Here is a 13,746-nt window from a genome sequence, read left to right on the forward strand (position 1 = left end):
GCTCAAGCTCAGGTAATTCATCCCCATTATCTTCATTATATTTATTAGGAAGCCCTGGACTATGTAATCATGTACTTCATACATGTTCATGTACCTCAGTAGCAGCAAGAAAAGAATGATATGTTTGGATATGTTTGAAATTCCTAATGAGAAAGCTTTAGCCATCTAAGCAACTCTTGCATTGACATGAATTTACAGACAGAAATATTGAATATAGCCAGGCAATATAGAACATATGCCTTAGATGTCAGCAGATGTGCATACAGAATAGATGAAGAGTGGCTTTAAAATAAACTAACAAATATTCAATTCCCATTCTTATCAGAGTCCTTTTCAGCCAGGCAAAAACCTCTGAGCAAGAAAATTCTTGAGGTGGCTATGTCTTTTTTCTTTCATGTGTCTTGGCAACATTATTGGCATTTAGGGATCATCTAATCATCTCAGAAAGATGAATTTCTAACTATTATCATTTTTGTAGGGTCTGAACCAGTTGACTTTTCTTTCTTTAGAAGAAGTTAAACACAGCTCTTGTAGACTGAGAGCTCTATAAAGGCAAGGACTAGATACTCTTATGCTTAACAGAGTCTGGGAAGAAATAATTATTGATGTAAGAAAGAAGCTGAAAAAAACAACTGACTGAACTAAGTATTCATTTATTTATCTTATTTGTAAACACAGATATTTGTGAATTCTCTTCCATAAGGAATTTGGATGTGGCATCATCAGTGCAAGGTATAATTATAACTAGAATCAGCAGCTATAAACAATGATAATAGACTTTACTTATGTGTGTCCACCAGCCACTTAGAGCATGTTTTTGATTTTCTAATTACATGAGCTAATTGGTGAATCACATTTTACTGTGCTACTACATTATCAAACAGCCTTAAACCAAATTTGATTTTCAGGGCTTCAGTAAGTTAATGACTCATAGAAGAGGACTTGATGATGTTAGAAAGCCTTAGCGGCTTTATGGAGGTTTTCGTTTTTTATGTGCAAAAGTACAAAACAAAATTCAAGCTCCCCATATGTCTGTGTTTCCATATTAGTTCTATTTTTTTTATAACTTTCTTTAGTTGATAGAAGACAGAAAGGGAAGGCTGAATTAATGTGATATGTTTTAATTCCCCCAGTATGGCTCTGTGAAGTTTTTCTTTGCTTCAGTGACTTCTCTAGAGTGAAGCCTTTCATATTATCAAAGTGCTGTAAAGTGGGGAGAGGAAAAAAAAAAAAAAAGACTTCAAAGAAAGGAAAACAAGCCTCTGATAATAAAATCTAAAAACTCAGGCTGAAAGACATTCTGTGAGGAAATTCTTAAAAGACAAAAGTCCTTTAGTGGCATACAGTAGTAGTCCTTTGTGGTCTACCCAAATCTTTGCTTAACAATTCTATGATCATATATGCTGACTTCAGTTCCTACACGCACTGTAGAGACATATCTCAATTTGCTATTCAAAAGTTTCCTCATCAGGTAGACAAACTATAGGAGGAGACTTACAGATTCCTGGGTCTTTAGTTTTCAACCCAAAGAAGTAATGTCATTTGCCTAATTCCCTAGTATCTAGGATGTCTTCATAAGAAGAGATGATGCCATCTGGATTGGGATGTCACTTTACTTTAAAAAAATATACCATATGATTTTACTTATATGTGAAATCTAAAATCCAAAACGAATGAATAAATAAACCTTCTAGGACTAGAAGGTCAGAGCTAGAAATACAGAGAACAAACTGATGTCTGCCAGAGAGAAAGAGGGCAGAGAATTTGGGCAAAGTGGGTGAAGGGGAGTGGGAATAAAGCTTCCAGTTACAGAATGACTAAGTCTCAGGGATAAAAGGTACAGCATAGGGAATATAGTCAAAGGTATTATAATACCTTTGTATGGTGACAGATGGTAGTTATATTTGTGGTGAGCACAGCTTAACAGAGAGAATTGTTGAATTATTATGTTGTGCACCTGAAACTAATGACCATTGTGTTTCAACCATACTCTAAAAAAAAAGAATCCTAGACTACAACAGGATCTAGTGAAATTTTGGAGGAATGAAAGGTTTTTAGTAGGGCTGAGGCAATATTACAAACCTGAGTTGAGAATATTTATTATTTATTTATTTATTTATTCATTCATTCATTCATTCATTCATTTTATTTTATTTTTTTTTTTGAGTTGAGAATATTTAAAACATGGTATCAGAAGAGCCAATGTGGGAGTTCAGGAAAGCCATTTAAGAGGTCCTGGTGTCTATTCTGTCATCACTAAGAGAGTGTGATCTCTGTTCTGCCTCAAGACACCTGAGACAAGAAATCCCACAACTTCTCTTGGCAAAAGCCTTGGAGGAAAGGATAGAAAGCATAACTAAATATACCTCCATTTTAATCAGAAATACATAAGGGTGGGTTATGACATTCATGAAAATTTAGTGACTTTTCAAATAAGTACACCAACACAATATTTTTTAAATAATTTTTTTTCATATTTATTTAGAGGAGTTGTTGCTTGGTAAAAAGCCAAGAGGTGTACACAGTAATGCTCCCTATGCATATTTCATGTATTCCCAGAAAAAAACAACAACAAAAAAACTATGCTGTGAATGGACTCCCATTATCTTCTGGGGATTTACAGACAATCTACTGTCTGAACATGCCTTGGTGATCTCCTTTTATTCCTAGTTTACCAATATGTCTTTAAATTCACAAAACCCTCTTCCAGAAAACAGTTCTGTCACATGAATTTGTTGTTGTTGTTCTTGATCAGTAGTATTTCCAGTGATACTTCAGTACCCAGGCAATGTTTTATGCACCTGATAGTCTGGGGCCTGGACAGCTACATGGATTAGATTCAAGTTATTACAGCTCTGATACTGACCATCACTTTTAGTATCCTCCCACCATGAAGACTAGAAAAGTGAGAAGATTGACATTTTTGCAAATATAGAATTTCCAAGTTTTAAAAAATCTGTTTTTCTTTTTTTTTTTTTTTTTCCAGATACTTGATTTTCCTGAACCTAATGGTTCCATGATGACAGCTGGTAGGTTTCTATGGGGACTAGAAAATCAAATTGATGCCGCACATTGTCCTGCACTGTTCTGGTCATGTAGCCTTGTTGACATCACACAGAAGAGAGTGACCCATTCAAATTCAAACTTGGTACTTAAAGTTACAACTTCATACACTTTGCATGCTATCTCACTGCTTTTTTCCCCCTCCAGTGATACTTTACCTCCCCAGATGATTATATAATTTAATTGAGATGTACTTTTGACTTCTGAAAAGAGGTCTTTCATGAATAAATAGATGAACTATTTAATGTTTTTTTTTTTTTGTTTTAAGATTTTATTTATTTATTTATGAGAGACACCGAGAGAGAGAGAGAGAGAGAGGCAGAGACACAGGCAAAGGGAGAAGCAGGCTCCATGCAGGGAGCCTGACGTGGGACTCCATCCCGGGTCTCCAGGATCAGGCCCTGGGCTGAGGGTGGCGCTAAGCTGCTGAGCCACCCAGGCTGCCCCTTTTCTTGTTTTAATGGATTTAATTGGAGTCTAAAGAAATGATTTTTTCACAATTTTCTTTTTGTTCTTTGCCACAGGTATAATTTCATTAAGGCTAAAAGCATCTTAGTATTTGGGATACATAAATGTTTATACAACCCCATATCATATATTATAAGTGTTGATATAATAATATCAAAGTATTGGCTTCTTAAAACTAAACATACTTCCACTCAACAATTTTTGAGCATGTGTGATGTGCCAAGTGGTGTAACAGGTACTGAAAAAAATAGAGATTTAAGATATGAACTCTATTCGCAATAAACACACAGTTCTTAAAGAGGCACCAATATACTAAGGCCTCAGAAAAGTATGATATCCAATATATAAAATATAAAGGTGGACTAGAACCACAGTTCTACTGCTGCCATATGTAAGTGATGTTTGTTGTATATACATATTCGATTCGTTAGTAGGATATAATATGATAAATAATGTACTAACTTTGCCCTTTATTAAAGGTAATTATCACAGTAAGCAAGACTTATCTCTGAACATTATGGTTTTGCATATAAAGCTTTTGTTGGACTTTGGGAGGGGATATGATGATCATGGAGACTGGGGCATATGGTTTCAACTTGTTGGTATTTGTCTTAATACATTGCAAATGTTCATCCCCTTTTCCTGTTGGAGATTTATTACAGCAAACACACCATGATGCTCTATGGATTCTTATATTTGAATCTCCTATGTATCTTCTATTATGTTTAGTAGGTAAGATGGATTCCAGAGTTAAAAAAAAGAAAGACAAAAAAAAAGAGAAAGATCTGAATTCTAGTTCCGATATTTATGAGATATGTGAATGTAGCCAATTTCCTTAATCTCTCAAAACCTTAATTTCTTCGTGTGTAGAATGGTACTAACCAGTACTTCCATAATATGGTCATTGTGAATATTAGATAATTTGTGTAAAACACTTGACATACATCTTAAGTGATAAAGAAATTATATTTATTTATAATACCACACAGTTCTTTTCATAAAGGATTTGGGAGCAATAAATGAGATTACACATATCAACTACCTGGAATATAGTATATCTTCAATAGTGAGAGTGATTTTAATTAGTTGTGGATTAATCTTCAAAGTTCACAAGACTTATATGATCAGTTACTGAATATTTCCTAATTTCTCCAGTAATATAAAATATAATTTGATAGGCAAATAAATTTGCTTTCTTCTATAAAATCCACTAAATACTTTTTTAAATTTAAAGATCTCTTTCCTGAGCCCATCTAAGATGTGCCTTGTGGAGAGGAATCATCTTAGCTTTCCCTCCAAAATCAGGTCACTGTGGTCTTCACTCAGAGTATTACCTCAACTAGACCTTCTTCCGATCTCCTGTCTGCTCCCTCTTACATTTTCTTTTTAACATTGTTTTGCCCAGTCTTGACCATGATGTTGCTCTATTGGCATTCACTTTCCTAAGGCTGCTTTCATGATATCCCTTACAGCTCCAGGTTCATGAGGATACCTAGGATATCTTACTCATTTTTGCACACTGTAGTTTCTGGTACCATTCTTTGTTCATAGTAGGTCTTTAGACAACTCTAGAACCAAGTTACCTCAGAATTCCAAAAACTAAACTGTCATTGAACTCTTGTCTAAATTCAAGTAAGCATAGGGAGCCTCTAACACATGTTTTATTTTCCTGTAATATATGGCTTGCATTTATCTCTTCATCTCAGGAAATTTTTTCTATGTGTGTATTGTTAATTTCTAATTTAAATACTGCACATATGAATTAAAAGATAATCTGACACTTAATGGGAACTCACCATGTGCTAGGCATCATGATATGCCCTAGAGATACAAAATAAATGAGATATGGCTCTTGACTCAAAGAACTCACTCTCCTAGAGGGAGATAAATGAACACTAACATGCAACAAAGTGATATGGCTGCTGTGTAGATGCCTGCAGACTGTAACAGCAGAGCTGACATAGGGAAGCCAGATGATTGTACTGGAGGGAGACAGAAAAGCCTTCATAGAGGAGGTGGTATAAACTGAATGTGTTCAAGGATAAGTGTTCATGAGGATGAGTAGAAAAGAGATGGGTCTACCAAGGAAGATGGAAGAAGACAGACCCTTCTTCAGAGTGCTCTGCTGGAAAGAGTCAGAAGACCTGTATTGTAGTCTTGATTCTGTGCTTTAACATGCTCAATAAACCTGAGCAGTTATGTTGCTTGAATTTTCCTCATGCAGAAAAATGATTGCTGAAGTTCCTCTCTGCTCTCACCTTTTAGCATCAGGGCTTTACACTCTAAGTCATATTAATTTGCCTGTCACTTTGGTCAAGGTGTACCTGACAAACTTTATTATGGATTTTTCTATTACTCTTTATTCCAAAGATCCTAACTGGCAACCTAAAATACTACCAGCTGATAGCTCTCTAATCTCCATGTACCTCAGCCATGTCCCTTCTCCTTAACCTGTAAGGTTCTCCATCTGGGAGGAAGCTTAATGGTAGTATCACCAGCTCTCCTTAGCTCCACTCTAGATTGTCGCTATCAGCACCTTCCCATTTCTTCTCTTCAAAGACCTCTAGACTTTTGGAAGAAATAAAAAGTGTCTTTGTCTCTTTGAAAAGGGAGAAAAAGATAATGGAGTTTTGCTCTACCTCAATCTGAAAGAAAACTAAAGAAAGCTGATGTTCATTGTCTTTATCTTTTTATTACATTTAAGTGTTTCTGCTGAATGGAAAAACAATCAAGTATTGAAAAAGTGAGAGTCAATATGGAAACTTTAATGAATGAGAGTATCATCAGAGAAAGTTGGAGGTGGATAGCCCCTCTGATCACTTCCTCTAACTAATGTTCCCTCTGCTAGCTATCTCCACTACCTAAAATTGTGCCCTCTATTTATATTAAGAGGAATTTTCACACAGAAATAAAAAGCTTAGATTCCAGGATCCAAAAGACTTGAATTTGAATATCAATTTCATTACTTACAAGCTGTTAAAATTCATCTTTTTATGTGTTATACACATTTGTGTGTCAATATTGTTTAAACAGTAAGCAAAAAATAATTCTGTTTAAGCTTTATAGTGCATCTGTTTTAATCTAAGGTATGAATCTGGTTATTTTAGAAACACTTTTCAATTATAATGAGACTCACTTAAAAATATTCAGTTTGACAAGAAGCTAATCATAATATTATTACAGTATTATTAATGAAACTTTATAAAAAACAATCTTACTCTTAAAAAAATAAGCTATAAAAATATTGATATTCTTAGTCAAGATTCTAATTTTGGTAAGACCACTATTCCTATTATTCACCTGAATGTGATCTACCAGTAAACCCTGATTTCATGTTAAAACTTCTAATCTTAATTAAATTTCTGAGCTCAGTGAACTGCTAAATCATAGCATCCACCAAATATAAAAAAAAAATTAATCAAGTATCCTATAACCTGTTCCATTTTTAAACAATTTTCCTTTGGTTTTATTATTTCCTCTACCTTTGTTGTTAAAACTTTTTAACACAGGACTCTGGTTCTAGAAAAGTGATCTTAGACTCAATAATTATGATGTGTTTTTTCACTTAATTAGAAGCCACAGGTTTTTAAATTATTATTATCATTATTATTATTGTTAAACAGCTTTTCACCTATAAAAATGTGATAAATTTTCCTGGTATTTTTGTCAAGAGAAATCAAGGAAAATAGCTTAGGTTTCTTACATGCATAAAAGGAAAGTCTCTCTTTCTCTTTCTTTTTCTCTCCCTCTCTTTCTCCTTCTCTCTCTCTCTCTTTCTCTCTAATGTTGTCTTGATTAAAGGCTTCTGTAAGGAAGGAAAAATATAGTGCTTAAATAGTTCAGAACTGGATTGGCCTCTAATTTGGAAATGGACATTTCTTCCCAGCTTTGTTCCCTTGCCTTGCACCATATGCTGGATGGAGTAATAATAGGTGATTTTAATGCTTTCACTTGGCTCCAGCCTGATACATGCTGTTTGTTTTGTTGGATTTAAGTATTACATAAGTTAAAAATGCTCTTTGAGAGCAGTAAATGGTGTTAAGAACACATTGATCTATGGTTGTGAAGATACCATGATAATACATCAAGTTTTTATCCCATCAAGACCCTTGTTTCACTTTACTATCCCCATATACAAATCACTTGGTCAACTGCAAGCAATATCCAAGAGAATCAAGAGTTCAAACACATACCAAAAGATTTAGAGCAACAGAACAAAGTGAGTGCTGAGCCATAGGAGGAGACTTTACAAATACAATGATGTAAGCTGATAGTAAGAATATTTTCTCTTTCTTTTGGGTATAATACAACTATAGTAAGATGCACAATATCAATTCACTCGATTCTTCATCCTCAATTTCTCTCTTCAATCTGTGATCTTGTTTCTACCACTATACAAACAACTTTCCCACATTTGAAAACAATGATCTTTTTCCAGCCTTCATCCTCCATGGCTTTCCTGCAGTATTTGACATCTTGGAGTGACCACCACTTGAAACTTCCCTTTTCTTCTGTCACACAGTTAATATCCTTGATGGTTTCTCTCTCCATTATATTTAATGTTTCCCTTCTTCCTGCCAGATATGAGAATTTACCAAAGTCTGTTCCTTTTTGTTATGCAATCTCTCTCAAATTTTTTTTTCTAAGTAAGTGCCCTGATGTCACCCCAGTCTTAATAAGCCTGAGACAGGACTAATCATGCCTAAATATAATCATCATTTTCTTCATTCTATTCTCTATGTCTGTTAAAATAATCCTTTTTCTTTTCTTTTCTTTTCTTTTCTTTTCTTTTCTTTTCTTTTCTTTTCTTTTCTTTTCTTTTCTTTTCTTTTCTTTTTTTCTTGTAATCTCTACACCCAATGTGGGACTCAAATTTATACCCTTGAGATTAAGAGTTATATGCTCTACGTACTAAACCAGCCAGGAGCCCTGGGAATCCTCTTTTTCACATGTCCTCTATATTTGTTTTCAATCTCTAACTAGCATCCTCTTTCAAATCCAAAACTATTACTTTCTGAAGATCATCAATATAACTTTCTAAAAACATTTCTGCCTTATCATTTTTCAGTATCAATTTATTCTTCATATCCTTTGAGAGTAACCTTTCTATAAAGCAATGTTATTGCACATAATTATGCTGTACAAGTAGCTTTAAGGTATCTTTCTTTATCCTTAAAGAACATTTCAGAACGTCCACCAGCTGTTTCCAATATACCTTTGTAGCTAGACCCTACTTCTTATCTTCAAAAATATTTTTGAGCCAAGTAATTGTGCTGAAGCTTATATAAAGCAACTCCTCTCTTTAGTATTTTTATTAATGTCATACAGTTCACCCTAAATGTCTTTATTTTAATCTATGCTTATTAAAATCCCAATTAATTTAGAAAAGTATTTTTGAATGACTAGAATTTCCCACGTACTACATTAGTGTATTAGGTCCTAGGGATATAATAGTAAAGAGAACAAAGCCTCTGCCCTCATGAAGCAAGATTCTATGTGGGGTAGGGAAAGCTTCTATTACTGTCAACATAAGGCTGTCTTTTCCATAAAGTCAAAAAGATTTTTCTTAGCAATCTCCTGGAATTTATCACCCTGTTCTCTAAACTGCCCCTACAAAAATGCTGATAATAATTACTACCATCATCTTCTGTTAAGTATCTACTACATGCCAGGCACTATCACAAGTTGATCTAATAATTAAAATAACCCTGAAAGCAAGACATTTTAATGTCAATTTTGCTATTAAGAAAGTCAAGTTTTTAAGTGAAGTGATTTCTCCAAGTTTACACAGTTTTAAGTAACATGAAATGGGATTCATCCTTCTCATTATTTAGTGATGAGAAATATGTGCTCAATACAAATTTGTCAAACAAAATTAAAGAATGAATGCATAAGGAGAGAGGCAGGAATGGAAGTATCTAGTGATGGAATCAAGGAAAGTCTAATGTTAAAACACTAGTCTTTATCCCTGATCATACATAGCACAGTCCCTCTTGTACTGTACTTGTTGTCTTCCTCAAGGTCCAACTTCTTATGTTGTATGTTATCTTTCCTGATTGATACACAGTCCTCTTGCTCAGATGAGGCACTATCTTTGATTTTTTTTTCTCTTGTGGCACCTATCATAATGACTTGCCCATAGAGCCATTTCACAAATAGCTATTGAAGAAGTAGATGAATTGAAACTTATATTAAGGGATTCTTACTTGCTATAAAAATCTTTCAAATCTCTCTATTTTCCAAAGTCCTCCTCACCATTGTCAATTTCCAAACAAGTGAACTGCCTTAATTTCCCTCTCATCATTTTACTTCAAATCTTGGTAACAATAAACTGTCTCCCTTTTCATCTGATTTTTTGTCACCCTTTCAGCAGCCTTCAAGATCAATCCATCAATCAACAAATATTTATTGAGTGACTATTCCCACCTTCTTTGCTAGCTCATATGATCTTTTTTTATCTGGTTTTAAAAGCACATCACTATCTTCACAGCCGTGGAAAAGAGCTATAGAGCTATATTGTCCTGCTAATTCATCTGCTATTTCATCTAGATCGCATGTTAATTTTTTTTTTTTGGTTGTTTTGTTTTTGTTTTTAAGTTGTGTGATTCTAGAAAAATGTTTTGATCTGCTTGTTTCAAAAAAAGTCACATCAATCTTTCTGGAACAGATGCTAAGGGAAAGCATTCCATTATTTATTTTATTTCACTATTTATTTATTTATTTATTTATTTATTTATTTATTTATTTATTTATTTATTTTTTATTTATTTTATTCACCTTTCTTGAACTTTAGGATCGTAATAAGGAGCAAATTATGAATTCTGTTTCCATCCCCCCCCCCAAGCACACACACATCATCACCAGTTGATAAAATATGGAAATTGCAAAGTTTAAAATTGTTATATGCACATTTTTTCAGATTAGGCTAAGAAAATATTAGTCATTTATGTACCATTTATATATATGTTATTGTATTGCTCCTCATAACAGTCCCACGTGGGTAGATAATAGTATTAGTCAATTTTACACGTAAATTAAGAGCTCAGGGTTGGCAAATTATTTGCCTAAAATTGCTCAGCTAATAATGTTCTGTGTTTTGAATCTAGATCTTTTCAACTCTAAATTTTGAGCTGTTTCCATTGCATTTTGCTGTATACAATGGTTATTCTTAAAAGTAAGAGGTGATCTATGATTGGAATATATGAAATTGCTGGTGTTTAACTGATATGACTTACAAAATGTCAATTCTGCAAATTCTGCATGGTCCAACTCAATAGTATAAAACAACTGAGCATGGTGATTAGGAATTAGGATTCTGGATTCATATTGCCTGGGCATACAACATCATTCTCCCATCTCTAGTTAGGAATTTTGGGTGAGTTACTTAATTTCTCTGAAACTTGGTGTCCTTATTTACAAAATGGATAGTAATTATACTTACTCCTTTAGGATGTATAAAGATTGAATGACATATTTTTGTAAAGGTCTAGTGTTCAGCACCTAGTGAACCTTCAAAAATATTGACTACAGTTGTTTTACAGTTTTTCCTAGGTGTATAATCAGCATATTTAAATTCTGCCTATTTATCTTTCTAAAGACAAACGCATGCACACATGTGCATGGAGGGTGAAAGTAATGGTAGGTAGGGAGATTAATGGCTACTGTTTGTAGGAATTTCTATAAAAATTGACATTTGTATATATCAAGTGTGCTCACTATTCTTATAGAAGACTTGAATTATCCCTATTTTCTGCTTTAGATTCAATTAACTTATTTTTTTTTAAGATTTTATTTATTTATTCATGAGAGATATGAGAGAGAGAGGCAGAGACACAGGCAGAGGGAGAAACAGGCTCAATGCATGGAGCCCGATGTGGGACTTGATCCTGGGACTCCAGGATCACACTATGAGCCAAAGGCAGGTGCTCAACTGCTGAGCCACCCAGGTGTTCCTAGATTTGATTAACTTATATCAAATAAAAATCTATAGTGAAAAAAGGTGCAAACAATATATTTTTCAAAGAAAAAAATAAAAGCTTAAGTTTCTATATCTGTATCAGTGCTTCTAAGACAGATCCTAGAGTTTAAGAAGGGTCATGCATACTAAGTTGTGGCCATAACAATTGCTAGGCACACCAGGGAGCTCTGGGTTGGATGTACTAAATTTCTCTCTAGACACCTACCTCTCACAATGCCAACTGGGAAACTAATAGTATAAACTCTAGACAGTTCATTATTAACCATAGGTCAGTTTTTTTTTTTTTTTAATACCCTCTTGGAAGAGGAAGACAATTTCAAAAGTGTGCTGCCATGAATCCCCAATTACATTAAATGAAATAAATTCCTGAACACTTTAAGAATAGTAAACAGATACTAATCAGACAGTAAATCTTGGGTGGAAAACATGAAGAATCAAAGATAGTAGGGCAGGGAGAAGATATGTGAGGAAATCAAAATCATACTTTCACCATATTATCACTTTCCTTAATGATCCTGCCTAGAATGTCATTGCTTGCCATGTTTTCTCTAATTCCTATTTATCCTTCATAAAACCTTCTAAAAAAAATCTAATGCCTCTATAAGCCCTACCTCTCTTTTCCTAGGTCTCCTACACATATCCATGCACAAATACACAGTGTACACACACATACATAGGCCAGGTTGTACTACCTCAGTTTCTCTGTGTTTACAGAGTACCTATGTAGATCTTTTCCCTGAGTGTATAATGTGTTGGCTGCCAGTTTCAGACTTTAGATTCAATTAGACATGGATGCTAATCCTAAACTGGCTACTTATTAACTTTGTGGCTTTAGAGAAGATACATCAATTCCTCTTCAGTAAAATAAAATACAGTACTTTCCTCTTATCCATGGTTTCATTGTTTATGGTTTCACTTATTCAGAATCAAACACCATCTGGAAGCAGATGATCTTCCTCCTGACATATAGTCAGGTCAATAGAGTAGCCCAGCCCTGCATCATAATGCTTGCATCATTCACCTCACTTCACTCATCACAAGGGAATTTTATCATCTCACATCATCACAAGAAGAAGGGTGAGTACAGTATGATATTTTAAGAAAGAAGGAGAGAGACCACATTCAAATAAATTTTATTATATTTTATCATTATTCTCTTTTATTATTAGTTGTTAATCTAGTACTGTGCTTAATTTATAAATCAAACTCTATTATAGGTATTATAGGTATATGTATATATAGGAAAAAAAACAATATATAAGACTTGGTACTATCCATAGTTTCAGACATCCACTGGGGGTCTAGGAACAAATTCATGTGGATAATGGGGGACTACTGTACTATTTATATTTACTCCAATAAGGCTTTTATAGGTTTTAAATTAAGTGGGAAATATAGCACAGTGCTCAAGATACATACTACAGAGCCAGATTTCCTTAACTTGATCTACCAGTTACTAGCTATGAGATATCTGCCTCAGTTTCCTCATCTGTAAAATAGGATTCATAATCTCCTAGAATGAATTAGTGGATTCGTATAAGTGAATATAATTAGTCAAATACTTAGAACAGTAGCCTGGCACATGGTAAGTGTTATTATTACATTCATCATTGTTATTAAAGCATGGTGAAGTAAGGAGCTTGGCAAATCTTTTCCCCAAAGAACAACTTCAAAATAGAACTGCCAAAAATAACCATATCTGGACTCTGGAAACTGATTAAAGGCATATGGTGAGTTGTAAAACTTTGATTCAAGAACCTCAGTTAATAACACTTGGAATCTGTGGTGTTCTAGCTTAGGGCTGCTCTTACATATCCCTTCTCCCAAATTCTGTGGGTACCAATACTTCTAACAGGGCAGGGAAAACTATGAAAATCAGCAGCTTTGTTGCCACTGGAGAGGGACAACTTCATTTGGAGTAGCATCTGTGACAACCTCATGCTCAGAGGTATTGAAAATAATAATGATTTTGGTAGCAAATGTCAGGAAAAGTGAATCCTGCAGTAGCCTAAGGTAGCGATACTGGTTGGTGAAAGCTACAGACTGTCTAGACAAGCTTGAAGTTTTAACAGGGAAACTTGTAGAATGAGTCATGGGAGGTCTTGATAGTTTTAACATATGACTGCCAGCATGGAACACTGAGAGCATATTTGACAGTCTGTAGAGACTGAAGAAGGTCCTAGTCATTTACATATTCCTGACTGAATATGAGACCTTTCACATATGTAGAGGAGTTC

General features: G+C 34.2%; 1 protein-coding gene and 1 long non-coding RNA gene across 34 annotated transcripts in view; one reads left to right on the forward strand and one right to left on the reverse strand.

Annotated features, from left to right (window-relative positions):
- The window catches only part of DLG2 (discs large MAGUK scaffold protein 2), a 1,979,996-nt gene that overhangs the window by 649,238 nt on the left and 1,317,012 nt on the right, over positions 1–13,746 (reverse strand). The window lies entirely within an intron of this gene.
- The window catches only part of LOC144294996 (uncharacterized), a 118,457-nt gene continuing 117,156 nt past the window's right edge, over positions 12,446–13,746 (forward strand). The window contains exon 1 of one of the 4 annotated variants that reach the window (XR_013362341.1): positions 12,446–12,586. This is a non-coding gene — a long non-coding RNA (uncharacterized LOC144294996). The remainder of the gene's footprint in view (positions 12,587–13,746) is intronic. The other 3 variants (XR_013362337.1, XR_013362339.1, XR_013362340.1) reach the window with 3 other exon arrangements.

The sequence above is a fragment of the Canis aureus genome, chromosome 23, assembly GCF_053574225.1.
Source record: "Canis aureus isolate CA01 chromosome 23, VMU_Caureus_v.1.0, whole genome shotgun sequence".
NCBI lineage: Eukaryota > Metazoa > Chordata > Mammalia > Carnivora > Canidae > Canis > Canis aureus.